Genomic DNA, 13,523 nt, shown 5'->3' with positions numbered 1-13,523 from the left:
AATCGTGGAGGGCTCTATAGCATTCTGATCGAACCCACCCACGATATTGTTGACCTTCTCGACAAAAAAAGTAGCAATTTTGTTGCACAAGTTTTGTGATGGCTGGATAGTACTGGCCAGACAGCCCGGGTTACTAAGGTCTCTAACGATGTTGAAAAGTGCCCTAGTTCCATTGGGTGCCTGCAGAATGGAATTGGCATAAAATTTCGCCTTAGCTTCCCTAATAGCTGCCTTATATTGGAGTTGTATAATTTTTAAGGCTATTCTATCTGCTTCCAGGTACTGTCTGCGCCAGCTTCTTTCAGTCTGTCTGCGTACTAGGCGTAACGCTTTTAGCTCCTCACTGAACCAGGGGGCCGAAGGAGTACTACGCATTCTCAGTTTTTTTTTTAGGTATGTGGCCTTCCAGTACTAAGTTGATGGATGTACTATATCTAGTATAGTTTTCTTCCGGTGTGGCTTTTGGGTCAAACAGGTTAGAATGTGGGAAAAAGGAGGATGCTCCTCTCTTGATGAGTTTAGCCCAGTCCCTTCCCCACCTAAAGTGGGCTTGTCTGTTCACAGCCAGTTTATCCTCTTGTGTGCTAATCCTGAACTGTATTAGATAGTGGTCAGTCCAATTTAGTGGAGTAATACTGATTACTTCAGTTTCAGAGGGTTTGGCGAAGACTAGATCAAGTGTGTGGCCTCCTACATGTGTAGATTGTTGGACAAGCTGGTGGAGGCCACAGTTCTCACAGGTGTAATTCAGGGCTTGTAAGTGATTTCCAGAGCTCCCTGTTTCCCAAAGATTAAAGTCTCCCAAGAGCAGCATTCTGGAGTGTGTGGAAGCCAAGGCGACAATAGTGTCCAATAGTGCCTGATGGTTAGCGTCCAAACCGGGAGGTCTATAGCAAACCATACCCGACAGCACTCTCCCCTTAGCCTCCTGTATAGAGAAGCCCATAATTTCATAGCCTGCTATGGCTTCAATCGGTAGTATAGCACAGTCCCACTGTTCCTTATAGATTAACCCTACTCCTCCCCCTCTCCCCGATACACGAGGTTTCTGGATGATCTTATATCCAGTGGGGCATGCTAGCCCGAGTTCTACTGAGGAGTTTACATGAATCCAAGTCTCAGTTACGAACAGCAAGTCAAGGTCTGAATCTTCCAGCAGGTTGTAAATATCTTGATGGTGTTTGATAAGTGACCTGCTGTTGATTAAACCACAAGACAATACCTGTCGCTGTCCCTCCCGTGACCTGTTCCCTAGTTTGAGAAGGGTATCTTTGGAATAGCATAGTCTGTCAGCGCAATTTTGTGCAGCGTTTCTGGCGCAAGGCGCGACCGAGGCGCGGACGGGCGCAGACGGGCTTGCCGCCGGCGCGCGCGCTGCGCGCTTGCGTGTCCTGCATTTAAATAGTGCAGGCTACTAGTACGCTAACAACAATGGCGTCCAAACGGTGTCTCTGAGGTGAGCTGTTTATGCACTGTTTAATTTGTGATTTTTGGATACCGTCCTGCAACTATCGCCTTATTTTAATAGTTTATACTCGTCTGTTCAACCTATTTTATGCAAGAGTTGTATTTGTAATGTGGGGATAAACTCTTTTTTAAATGAAAAACACTTAGGGGTTTGTTATCAAACCACCACAAACTGGAACACGGCGGCCTGCTTCAAATTTTCGCCAAATCACTACGAATGCACTAATACATAATTGGTGTGTGTTTGTGTGTTCTTGGAATAGCGAACAGGTTCACGAAAGGAGCATGATGGCAAATGTAAGGCATTTATGTACAGGGATAAGTGCCACCAACAATTATAGCTGAAAAACTCCAGGGCCGGAGACTGGCCGTTTCGCTACATGTTTTAGCACTTTTAGGCGCTTGTCAGTTTTCATCTTTAGTGCACCTCTCACAATCTTTTTAAATCCCAGTTTTTCGGTCTTGGCTGCAGACAGCCATAGCTATTGTAGGCAACCCTATTGTTTCCAATACATAACGTATGAATAGAGTGGGCTTTGTGTCCGTCACTTTCTCCTGATTAGGTGGCTTTGTTGTGTCTGTTGTCTGTCTTGGTTATATCCACTGGGTTCAGTGATTTTTTTCTTTCCCTCCATATTCCTGTCCGGCAAGAATTGTTCTCACCCAGAAGCATTTCGATCTGAGTGTTCTGATGTGAGAAAGGGTATCCTTCCCCTGCATATTTATTTTATATCTTGAGCAGTCCCTGGAAGTGCATGCGTCTCCATGCCCTCTTCCTCTTTTGTCCTAGTTTCCTCTTTTGCCCTCACTTCCTCTAGTGCTCTGTTTTCGCTGCCCCCACTGCCAATGCTTCCTGCCCACCCCCTCCTGATATATATAATTACTTTATTTTCTCGGGGATCCCAGAAGCTGCAGATTGCAGCCCAGCCACGCACATTCTTCTCCTCCCCATGTGCCTAAATGGTCTTTAATAGAAATCCTATTTCAAGATTGCCGGCCCTCGTGCAGTGTCTTGATACGTGTAATTGACAACAAACATTCGCAAAGCCAATCGCTCGGTCTTGTGGGGATGAAACCTGTTGGCTTTGCTAATGCTTATTTTTAAAATAGTGATTCATTTTTGTGTAAAGGTATGTACATATGTATGTGCGAACTCTAAGCCATCAGCCTCCATCCCCTGTGCCTAGAAGAATCCCACCTCCAGTGCAGCTCCTGCCCCAAGGCCCGGCTAGCGGAGCGGAGAGGAGCAGTGGTGCAATATGAAGGTGGCAGAGGTACGTGAATGCAATGCACACTAGACAGGCCTGTTGTCCTGGGGGTAAGTGTAATTAGGCCTGTCCATGTAAACACCTCGGTTGCATCCTTTACCTATTATTGCCCCTAAGTAAGACCGATTTCTGTACACTCCAAGAAACCAACACTTCGGTCATGAAAAGCTAGTGTTAGTGTTTTCAGCACCCTCTCTGTCCTGACTGGGTCATGCCTGAACTGGAAAAGATGTGTTCAGGCGAGAGAACATGACTACACTGATGCGAACAGTCATGCGAGAGCGACTCTTGTTCAGCGCCCCCTTTTTTATATGCAAATTTGTTTTATTACATTTACAGAGTAAGAATAATACAAACAGTATGCCTGTGATTATGGGCGTCCCCCCCAGGGGGTCAGCCATGCATTGAGAAGGTTTTGAGCAATAGCTATGAACGTGAACAAAACCATGCCCCAACAGCCTCCGCCACCCTTCCTCTTCCCCTGCACTCAATCTAACAACGTACACCTAATATTCCCTACCCTTGGTAACCACTGGTCCCCGCCGAGGTGCCAGAGTCCGCTGTGTGTCCTTCACCTGGTTGGGCCGTCAGGCGCAGCACTCTGAGATTGGGGCATGTCAATTTGCGAAACTCTGCGGAGAGCAATGTTCTGTACGGGGCCCAAAACTTCCAGTATGCCTCTAGTTTATGGGTTGTCGAAAGTTCTCTTTTCCATACCCAGGAGGCGCCATAACCTATGCAAACGAGCTGTGTGCGTAGGTACCTTGTCTGTGCCCCAGTGGGAGCTCATTGCCTGGAACGCTCTGCCAAGCACCAGACTGACGTGCTGACCCCGTCTGGATTTCAGAGGAATGAGGATCGGGAAGTCCCAAATAATGTAGACTGGTTAGCGCATGAGTTCATGCCAAGATAGGTCTGTCTGTTTGACAGGACTATTTCCCAGTATTGCGTACGTTTCAGAAAAATCAGCATTGGATGCAGGAATGTTTCAGGGGCACCACAACCCCTCCAGCAATCCTCACTGCGAGGGAGTTGCCCTGTGGAGCCTAACTCGGGCGAGATAACAGCAAGTTGCTATCTTGGTGGCGGTTTCCATGCTCGCTGTGTTACAAACCGCACGGTGCTTCCTGCGGTAAATGTGCCCCCCCCCCCCTAATTCTTTGTGTCAGTGGTCATCTTAGCTCTCGTTCCCACCTATTCTAGCCAGGGATCTTTTCCTCAGTGTGGTGTTGGAGCAGGAGGGCGTATAATTTGATATGATGTACTTAACTCCATCCTTAAGGAGGAGCAGTTTCTCAAAGGGGGTGATGCCCTTTGTCCTCCCCTGCTTATGTCTGGTTGGGATCACGCAGGTGCTACTTTTCAGGAACCCTGTTGTCAGTTTTCAATGCTCAACAGGGATGGGTCCTTCTGCATCAAATAAGTGTTCAATGGACTTGTAGCTGCCTTGTTGCCACTCCGAAAATGCTGTGGGGTGTAGGCCAGGAGCAAAGTCTGGCTTTCCCACTATGGGTGTAAGCGGTGAGGGGAAGGAAGTCAATCCATTCCAAATGGCCACTCTATCCCAGATTGCCAGTGTAGCACTAGATACCGGGGAGAATTGTGGGCCTCAGGTTCTGTTTCCGCTGCTTCCAGGACATTTTCCAGAGGTACTCACCTGCTACAGCATGATCAATAAGCACCAGTGTTTTTTGGTTTCTGGATGGCTCCAGTCTGCCAAGAAGTGCAGCTGGGCGGCTTGCTGGTAATGCCAGAGGCTACAGACTCCTAAACAGTCCTCTGCCGCGGGGCTGCAAGTCTGATTGCAGTACACATGAGGGTTGTTGCCCTCCCACACTAAGCAGTTGAGATCTGTCTGCTTTGATTTGAGCATGCCCGCAGGCGCGGTCAGTGGAAGGGCCTGGAATAGGAATAGAGCCCTGGGGAAGAGTCGTCCTGTTCAATGCTGCTATTCTTCAGGACCAGGAGAGGCGGTAGTGCCTCCATTGGGTGAGATCAGTCTTGACCTGGCATAATAAATTGCATTAGTTGTAAAGAACAGTGTTGTGGATTGTAGTAGCCATCTGTACTTCGAGGTACGTTATCGAGGAAGCAGCCCATGTTAAAGGGTATTGGGCAAATGTACAGACGAGTACTTCCTGCTATTGCTAGCAGTTCCAAGGGCAGGGAGATAAGTATTGTACTGAAAAATACCCCAGTAACTATACAGCTAAAGACTTACAATAAACAATTAAGGGCCAAGCAAACATGAATATATGATATTAGAACCGTATTTATTTTGATGACAATTGATATATCTGTAATTACATCCCTTAAATTGCATATTTCTAGGGTTTAAACACAATATTACTGTTATCTTAAAATCTTCATACAAAACCAGTCATACCTTCACACAATTAATCAACCTACGTGTAAGTACATAAAGACAAAAGTGTTTGTTTCCTGAACAACCACTAACCAGTACCAAACATACAGCATAAATATTACTTATAATGATCTCAAAACAGATTATTGAGACACATTCAATCATTTTTAGGAAAAGATAGTGGCTTATATTGTTGATTCTCACATCCAGAGATGCATTCAATGTAATATTTATGTTGTATATTTTGTATGGGTTAGTGGTTGTATTTACATGTAGGTTGATTGTGTGAAGGTATGACTGTGGATTTGTATGACGACTTTAAGATAACAGTGAGCTTGTCTTTAAACCATAGAAATATGCAGTTTAAGGGATGTACTTGCAGTTATTATATCAATTGTCATAAAAATAAATGAGGTTCTTATTTTATAAATTCATGTTTGCTTGTCGCTTAATTGTTTATTGTGAGTCTTTATCTATATAGTTGCCTTTGGATTTTTCAGTACAAAAGGGTATTGAGCAGCAAGTTGCTCCTGCAAGGCAGGTGCGAGCGACAAGTTGAGGGCCTCTGACCTCTGGAAGTTAATGCGGAAACCGGACACCCACCCGCTCTAATTCATCCAGGAATGTCTGCATTGAGCCCAGTGGGTCCTCCAGCATGACCAGAACATCATTCGCCTAAAGGCGGTACGTCCCCTTCGAACTGCACCTCTGAGATCGGGGATTGTTTCCGATTCTTTGTGCCATGGGCTCCATCTATAGGGTAAATGAGGGGCCAATGGGGCGTCCTAACATCCTGCTGCATATAGGGAAGAGAGCAGAGAGTAGAGCCATTGACCTGTACCATTGCTCTTGGATTGCTGTGGCAGACGAGCGCCCGATTTCTGAACCTGGCTCTGAAATCGAAGTGGGCTAAGGTGGACTCCAGATAGAGGCAATATACTCTGTTAAATGCTATCTCAGTATCTATAGCCAGGAGCATTGCCTCTTGCCGCATGCACTTTGTCTTATCCACTAGGTGTAGGATCCTTGTTGTATTCTTCCCTCACTGTTGGTGGAGGATTAACTCAGGCTGCTCTCAATCCACCAGGCCTGGATGCCGATGAAGAGTTTCACATCTATATTCATGAGTGCGATAGGGATGGGATAGAGACCGGTGCGCCTGTCCTTCCGAGGTTCGAGGATCACAGAGATCGAGGCTTCCAGCATGGTGGGGGGGGGTAGGGTCCATGTTTCCGTGAATGAATTGAAGAGTCTGATAAGAATCGGTGCTATGGCCTGGCAGAAGGTTGTATAGCCTTGAATAACAAGTAGAGGGGGCTCTTGTATCCAAAGGAATGGAGCACCCGAAACCATAAAGTTAAGAAAAAGATTTTTCCTTTGAATAACGGGCAGATTCAATTTCTCACACTATCATTTTATCATTCATACACACAATTTTTAAATTGGACACAAGTGAAGCACTTATAGATAATAAAATCATATAGATTTATTCTTCTGTTTGTTCAATCAAATGACCTTGAGCAATTTCACAAATACATTTATAATACACAGTTATTGTATGAAATATAAAAATAATATAAAAACATACATATAAAGTAAAAAGGAGACAATATAAAGACAATACACTGTCATTCCTGTGTTAATCAGGCTTGATTTGTAGCCAGCATATAGCACGAGTATAGTTTTTCCTGTCTAATTTGCTACTGACTCTTGCCCAATTTAACAACACTTAATTATGCGTCAACGCGTTTCGGTGGTGTATTTTATTGGGACCACCTTCTTCAGGACATTGAGTTTATTCACCTTATTTCATATAGTTAAAACCATCTGTTACATGTCAGACCTAATAAACAAATAAGACAATAAACAAATAAGCATATACATCCGGCTGTATCAGTTCTATACTGCATCATTCTGTATCTCTATATACCACCCTCTTAGTAGTTCTTTACAGCGAGCTTATTTATCCATTTATTCAACATAATCTTCTATACTATGCTTATAACATTTATAATCCATAAATGCTTCAATCCCTACTGTGCCCCACCAACACTTCAATCAATCATACTTGCTCACAATCTTGTAATTGAATCACATTTAATTATTCTTTGCACTCACCGGTGCAGACCTGTACTCGGAGATTAGTTTTGTGACTTCTCCCACTGGTCATCAAGAATATTAGGACAGTTTTCCTTAATTTTTCTAAAATAGAGGACATATATCACTTCTATTACTATCGCATTCTTTCATCATCATGAGCTTTTATCAAAAAAGTCTTATACATCAACGTTGTTTACCTTTCCAGTCTCTATGGGGAATTCTTTATGGATCTAGTTTTTCTTATTCAATCTACAAAGCAATATAATTGTCCGTTTTTATTTAATTAGTCAACATCTATGGAGCATATATACTGCACCTTATATTCATCAGTATTTACTCCAGACCCTCTTACCTATATCCCCATTCAATGCGCAGTATCAGTTCCACAGTGTCTCAGGTTAACCACTCTTTTCTGGTTAAAACAACGATTTTACTGGTGACTCTCAATTTTATCTCCCAGTCAGATGCCTCGTTCGTGGCTGTAAGACGTGTATATATATTATATAATTTCTTATTTATTTGCCATATACTTATTTGACAAATGAAGACAAATCTCTATATTTTACGACTTTGAACGCATCTCCTTTGTCTCCCTTCGATGTTTCCAATGCCTATTTTAATCCTAAAACCAATCCTCTATACGTCGTTTTGCGAATGTAATCGCACTTGGGACAAGTACATTCTGCTGGGGGTCGTGTGCCTACCCGAACATCATCTCCTTGATAATAGTATTCTCATTACTATTCTATCGCACCTCAGCAACTAGATTGGTGTTTCGTATACAGTTTTACCACATATTTACTCGTTACGTGCCTTGTTTCAGCCCCGAATGTATTAACATACCGTGCTACGCTTGATCAGTTAACAGCGTTCTGCCCTTAAAGCTCATAAGTCTTAGCCTTATTCTCAATAAGTCCCTACCGCAATAAAGTTCACATCTCACCTCTTATTCCGACGACCCAAGCATTCCATTGGCGTTCATCACAGTCGGTTCTCATATACGCGCCACCTCTATTTAAGTTTGTTAAGTCTTACGTCACATCGCTAATGCGTCTCCCTCTACTGACGTCTAATTGTGGCAACTTCAAGGACGGACTAGCTTATTTCCGCTTTTTTTTTTGAAAAACTGAGATAAAACTTTATTGCCTAATGTCTATCTACAGGCTGTTACATTTATCATCCCCATATAAATTGTTATTTGTATCCTGCTCAAATGTTTTAGCTGAATATTAACATCACTATCTTCATTGTTGTGGTACATTGCCATCATCTTTAATTCCGATCATTTTTAGTTGCGAATTAACTTACCGCGTCCTTATCGTTATATAGAGACCCGATATTTATATCCTGGTATTTTGGGTATTTTCCAAACGTTGCCATAATTACACCTATATATGGTCTCTTCAGATCTATGCCCTTACTCACCATAGACTCCTAAGCTAGTGCCAACACATCTTATTGTTTCCACTTCTATAAACAACTATATGTTGGTATCTGGTTGTTTTCCCGCATTACCGTATTCACAGCTATATGAGAATCTTCTAGATCTATTCAGTTAATCCTCATATATTGCTATTATATTGGTATACACATGTCTTATTTTTTCCTTCTAAGGATATCTGTAGCTATATATTAATCCCTAGATATAATGTATCAATTATTTTGTTCTTTTTAATAGAATCCTTTTTTATTCCTATTGTCATAGTCACGACCCCAGTTTTATCTTGGGTATTCGAGATAAGTGTAAACATAACATTCAGTGTAGGCACTATTTCCTCGTTTTTTATATATACCCTAACTTCTCTCTTTACTGTTTTGTTGCATAGATTTTTGACCAATGTTATTTTAGGTTACAATTCGCATCCAATCTTCCTTAGTGTTCAATCCTCTCTCTATCGTATCTAATGTTGAAATTTACCACTGCTCTCTGTTCTTTCTCTTTTTTTCAGGGTTACCACCTCTTCTACCTGTAGTTATTTTTTCTGCTATGAACCATTCAAATTCCGAGTATCCATGTTTTACATCTCTATAGTGTTCAACTAGAGGGGCATTCTGTTTACCGGTTTTTGTAGTCCCCCGTGTCTAGCACAACCAGTCCCCCACCTTTATCTGCAGGTTTTATTGTCAAACTTAAATAATTTCTCAATATCCCCATTGCAATTCTTTGTTCATGGGTCATATTATTCACATCTGGCCGTGCCTCTCTAATGATTTGTTTAACCTTGCTCTCTACCACGTGTTCAAATATCTCTACTTTTTTACAGACTTGCGAAATCATGGGGGTAAATGTCGATTTCTCTCTTAGCCCTGACACATTTCTGGGCCACTATAATCTTTCCCCTCAAAGAATTTTGCTAATCTGATCTTGCGAAAAAAGGCTTTTAAATCCTTCTCTAAAGTTTTATCTTGGGTATTCGAGATGTGTAAACATAACATTCTCTACAGTGTAGGCACTATTTCCTCGTTTTTTATATATACCATAACTTCTCTCTTTACTGTTTTTGTTGCATAGATTTTTGACCAATGTTATTTTAGGTTACAATTCGCATCCAATCTTCCTTAGTGTTCAATCCTCTCTCTATCGTATCTAATGTTGAAATTTACCACTGCTCTCTGTTCTTTCTCTTTTTTTCAGGGTTACCACCTCTTCTACCTGTAGTTATCTTTTCTGCTATGAACCATTCAAATTCCGAGTATCCATGTTTTACATCTCTATAGTGTTCAACTAGAGGGGCATTCTGTTTACCGGTTTTAAAAGCCGATCTATGTTCTATCAATCGGGATCTTAATTCACGGCCGGTTTCCCCAACATAGGCCAGATTGCACGGACAGCGTAAGATATACACCACGTTGCTACTCCTGCAATTATTCAGACTTTTTGATTTAATCGTGTATCCATTATAAGTGAAGCTTTTTGTTACTATACAGTTGTCACATATTGAGCAATTGCTGCATTTGTTGTTTCCTAAGGCTATACTACCAGTTAGGGTGCTTTGTCTACCTGCGTTTGCATTTCTATATGTTTGTACTAGGTTTTTGCGTATATTGTCATTCCGTTTCAACGCAAATAGAGGTCTAGGTAATTTCACTTCTTCGCCCTCATTTAAAATATTCCAACTTGAATTAATAACATTTTTCAGCCTATTGGTTATATTAGAATACTGACTCACAAATACTAACTTGTTACTAGTGGCTTCTTTTTTCTTTTGCTTTTCACTTATATCTGGGTTTAGCATACTATCTCGATTATAGAAACGGGCTCTTTTGAATGAGTGTCTAATGAGTTTCTTAGGGTAGCCTCTGTCAGACAGTTTCTTCTTTAAGTTCTCAGAATGCTTATAAAAGTCCTCAAGATTTGAACAGTTTCTTCGTAATCTGAGAAACTGTCCAAATGGTATGTTGTCTCTTTGTGTTCGAGGATGATAACTCTTTTATAGTGGAGTAACATGTTCTTGTCTGTAGGTTTAGTACATAACTCTACAGCAAGCGCTCCCTCTACGTTCTTAATAGTGATATCCAAGAAGTTCACAGCATTGCTATTATACGATGCGGTAAACCTTAAATTTGGATCGCCCAGATTCAACCACTCTAGAAACTGTTTCAGAATTGATTCCTCACCCTCCCAGATAAAAAAATATCATCATGAAGCGGCGCCACATCAAGATGTTCTCCTAGAAGGGCGCCGCCTCATTGAACACATGCCGTTCCTCAAAGTTCCCCACGTACAGGCATGCCAGGCTGGGCGCACAGGTTGCTCCCATGCTGGTCTCTTTACACTGAAGGAAGAGATCATCCAGAAATAAAACATGTTGTTTTTCAACACTAAGGTGATACAATCCATAACAATTTCTTTATTGGCACCCCTCAGGTCATTCTCATCTAATGTATCTCTAATCACCTTTATAGTGTCGCCTTGAGGTATGTTAGTATATAACGCCTCTATGTCGAGGGTCACCAATATATGCATCTGATCATTAAACAGGACTCCTTCGATCATAGAGATTATATGGGCCGAATCACGTACATATGACCTTTGTTTTTGAACTAATGGTTTTAAAAATGTGTCAACATATTGACTAAGTGGTTCTAACCTTGATCCAATGCAACTCACTATCGGCCTCATGGGCGGGTTTGATATATCCTTATGGATTTTTGGCAATCCATATATCGCCGGGGTGATGGCATTCCGATTATATAAAAATTTAAATTCACCCATACAAATCCAATCGTTTTCTAATGCTTTACAGAGGGTTGTATTTACCTCATTCTCCAATTGCTCTAGCTTACTATGGGGAACTCTCATATAATGTTCTTTTATTTCCAACAATGTTGGCATCCTTCTATTGTAGTCCCCCGTGTCTAGCACAACCAGTCCCCCACCTTTATCTGCAGGTTTTATTGTCAAATTTAAATAATTTCTCAATATCCCCATTGCAATTCTTTGTTCATGGGTCATATTATTCACATCTGGCCGTGCCTCTCTAATGATTTGTTTAATCTTGCTCTCTACCACGTGTTCAAATATCTCTACTATTTTACAGACTTGCGAAATCATGGGGGTAAATGTCGATTTCTCTCTTAGCCCTGACACATTTTCTGGGCCACTATAATCTTTCCCCTCAAAGAATTTTGCTAATCTGATCTTGCGAAAAAAGGCTTTTAAATCCTTCTCTAAAGTAAATTTATTCACCCTGGCTGTAGGGGCAAATGTGAGTCCCTTCTCTAAAACTTCTATCTCTGTTTGCGTCAATGTCCGTGTAGATACATTTATTATGGGAAATGTTTTATCACCCGTATTCTCTATCTCCAATATTTCTTGTTCCTTGTATTGAGATATTCCTGGGGTTGAGGACGTTGGTATTGGCCTCTGCCCTGATTCTGGTTTGAATTTTGATTTGCTCTTTGCCCCCTCCTTGGGCGTTGATCTAAAAAATCATCATTATACGGCCCCTTGTAAGATGGTCCTGCGTTTTCACTAATGGGGTGAGTGTCCTCCTCACTGCTTGATCCAGATGTGTCTGAGAAGGTCACTCCTTTCCTTCCCCCTCGTGAATATACAGGTCTTTGCTCATACGTTCTTTCTGATCTTTGTTGTCTAGGTTGCTCAAAATAATCTTTACGAGTGTATGGATACACTAATTCTAAATTGAATTTATTGATATCCTTTTTTAATTTGATGGTTTTTTTATTTATCAAATATTCTCTATATCCATCAACTTCATGGCTCAGTTCATCTAATCTCTTTTTGGCATCCTCTAATGCTGACATATCTTTCAATGCCTGTTCCAGTGTCTCTAATTCTTGTCTCTCTACAATCACCATCTCCTGTGCAGTTTCTATTATCAGTAGGATCCAAGCTCTACTGTATCGATTGGCAATATGTGTCCATAGTTCTAATTTTTATTTTCTATGAACAACCCTGGTTCATTACAAACTTGTAATCCAATACTCTTCATATCTATGCCCTTACTCATCATAGACTCCTAAGCTAGTGCCAACACATCTTATTGTTTCCACTTCTATAAACAACTATATGTTGGTATCTGGTTGTTTTCCCGCATTACCGTATTCACAGCTATATGAGGATCTTCTAGATCTATTCAGTTAATCCTCATATATTGCTATTATATTGGTATACACACGTCTTATTTTTTTCCTTCTAAGGATATCTGTAGCTATATATTAATCCCTAGATATAATGTATCAATTATTTTTTTTCTTTTTAATGGGCACACGACCCCCACCAGACTTTACTTGCCCCGAGTGCGATTACATTCGCAAAACGACATATAGAGGATTGGTTTTAGACCAGCTGTGTACGACTGCCTAAATAGCCACGTAAGATATGGCACTGGCAATAGCGGTGCAGGAATGTTATGAATGTACGCTGTTTATTACATTACATTGTTCTGCAATAAAAACGGTTTTACAAAAAAAAAAATAGAGGATTGGTTTTAGGATTAAAATAGGCATTGGAAACATCGAAGGGAGACAAAGGAGATGCGTTCAAAGTCGTAAAATATAGAGATTTGTCTTCATTTGTCAAATAAGTATATGGCAAATAAATAAGAAATTATATAATATATACACATGTCTTACAGCCACGAACGAGGCATCTGACTGGGAGATAAAATTGAGAGTCCCCAGTAAAATCGTTGTTTTAACCAGAAAAGAGTGGTTAACCTGAGACACTGCGGAATTGATACAGCGCATTGAATGGGGATATAGGTAAGAGGTTCTTGAGTAAATACTGATGAATATAAGGTGCAGTATATATGCTCCATAGATGTTGACCAATTAACTAAAAACGGACAATTATATTG

At 41.2% G+C, this 13,523-nt stretch overlaps 1 protein-coding gene across 4 annotated transcripts in view; it reads left to right on the top strand.

The window, feature by feature from the left end:
- Window positions 1-13,523, top strand: part of BCL2L13 (BCL2 like 13) — a 425,050-nt gene that overhangs the window by 63,560 nt on the left and 347,967 nt on the right. For 3 of the 4 annotated variants that reach the window (XM_085652167.1, XM_085652166.1, XM_085652165.1), the window contains exon 2: window positions 13,302-13,428. The exons of the other annotated variant lie outside the window; for it this stretch is intronic. The gene's annotated coding sequence lies outside the window, so the exon portion shown is untranslated. The remainder of the gene's footprint in view (window positions 1-13,301; window positions 13,429-13,523) is intronic. 4 annotated transcript variants of the gene reach the window in all.

The sequence above is a fragment of the Triturus cristatus genome, chromosome 4_1, assembly GCF_964204655.1.
Source record: "Triturus cristatus chromosome 4_1, aTriCri1.1, whole genome shotgun sequence".
Taxonomy (NCBI): domain Eukaryota; kingdom Metazoa; phylum Chordata; class Amphibia; order Caudata; family Salamandridae; genus Triturus; species Triturus cristatus.
Note: the sequence above shows the minus strand (reverse complement) of the source record. Positions and strands in the feature narration are given on the sequence as shown.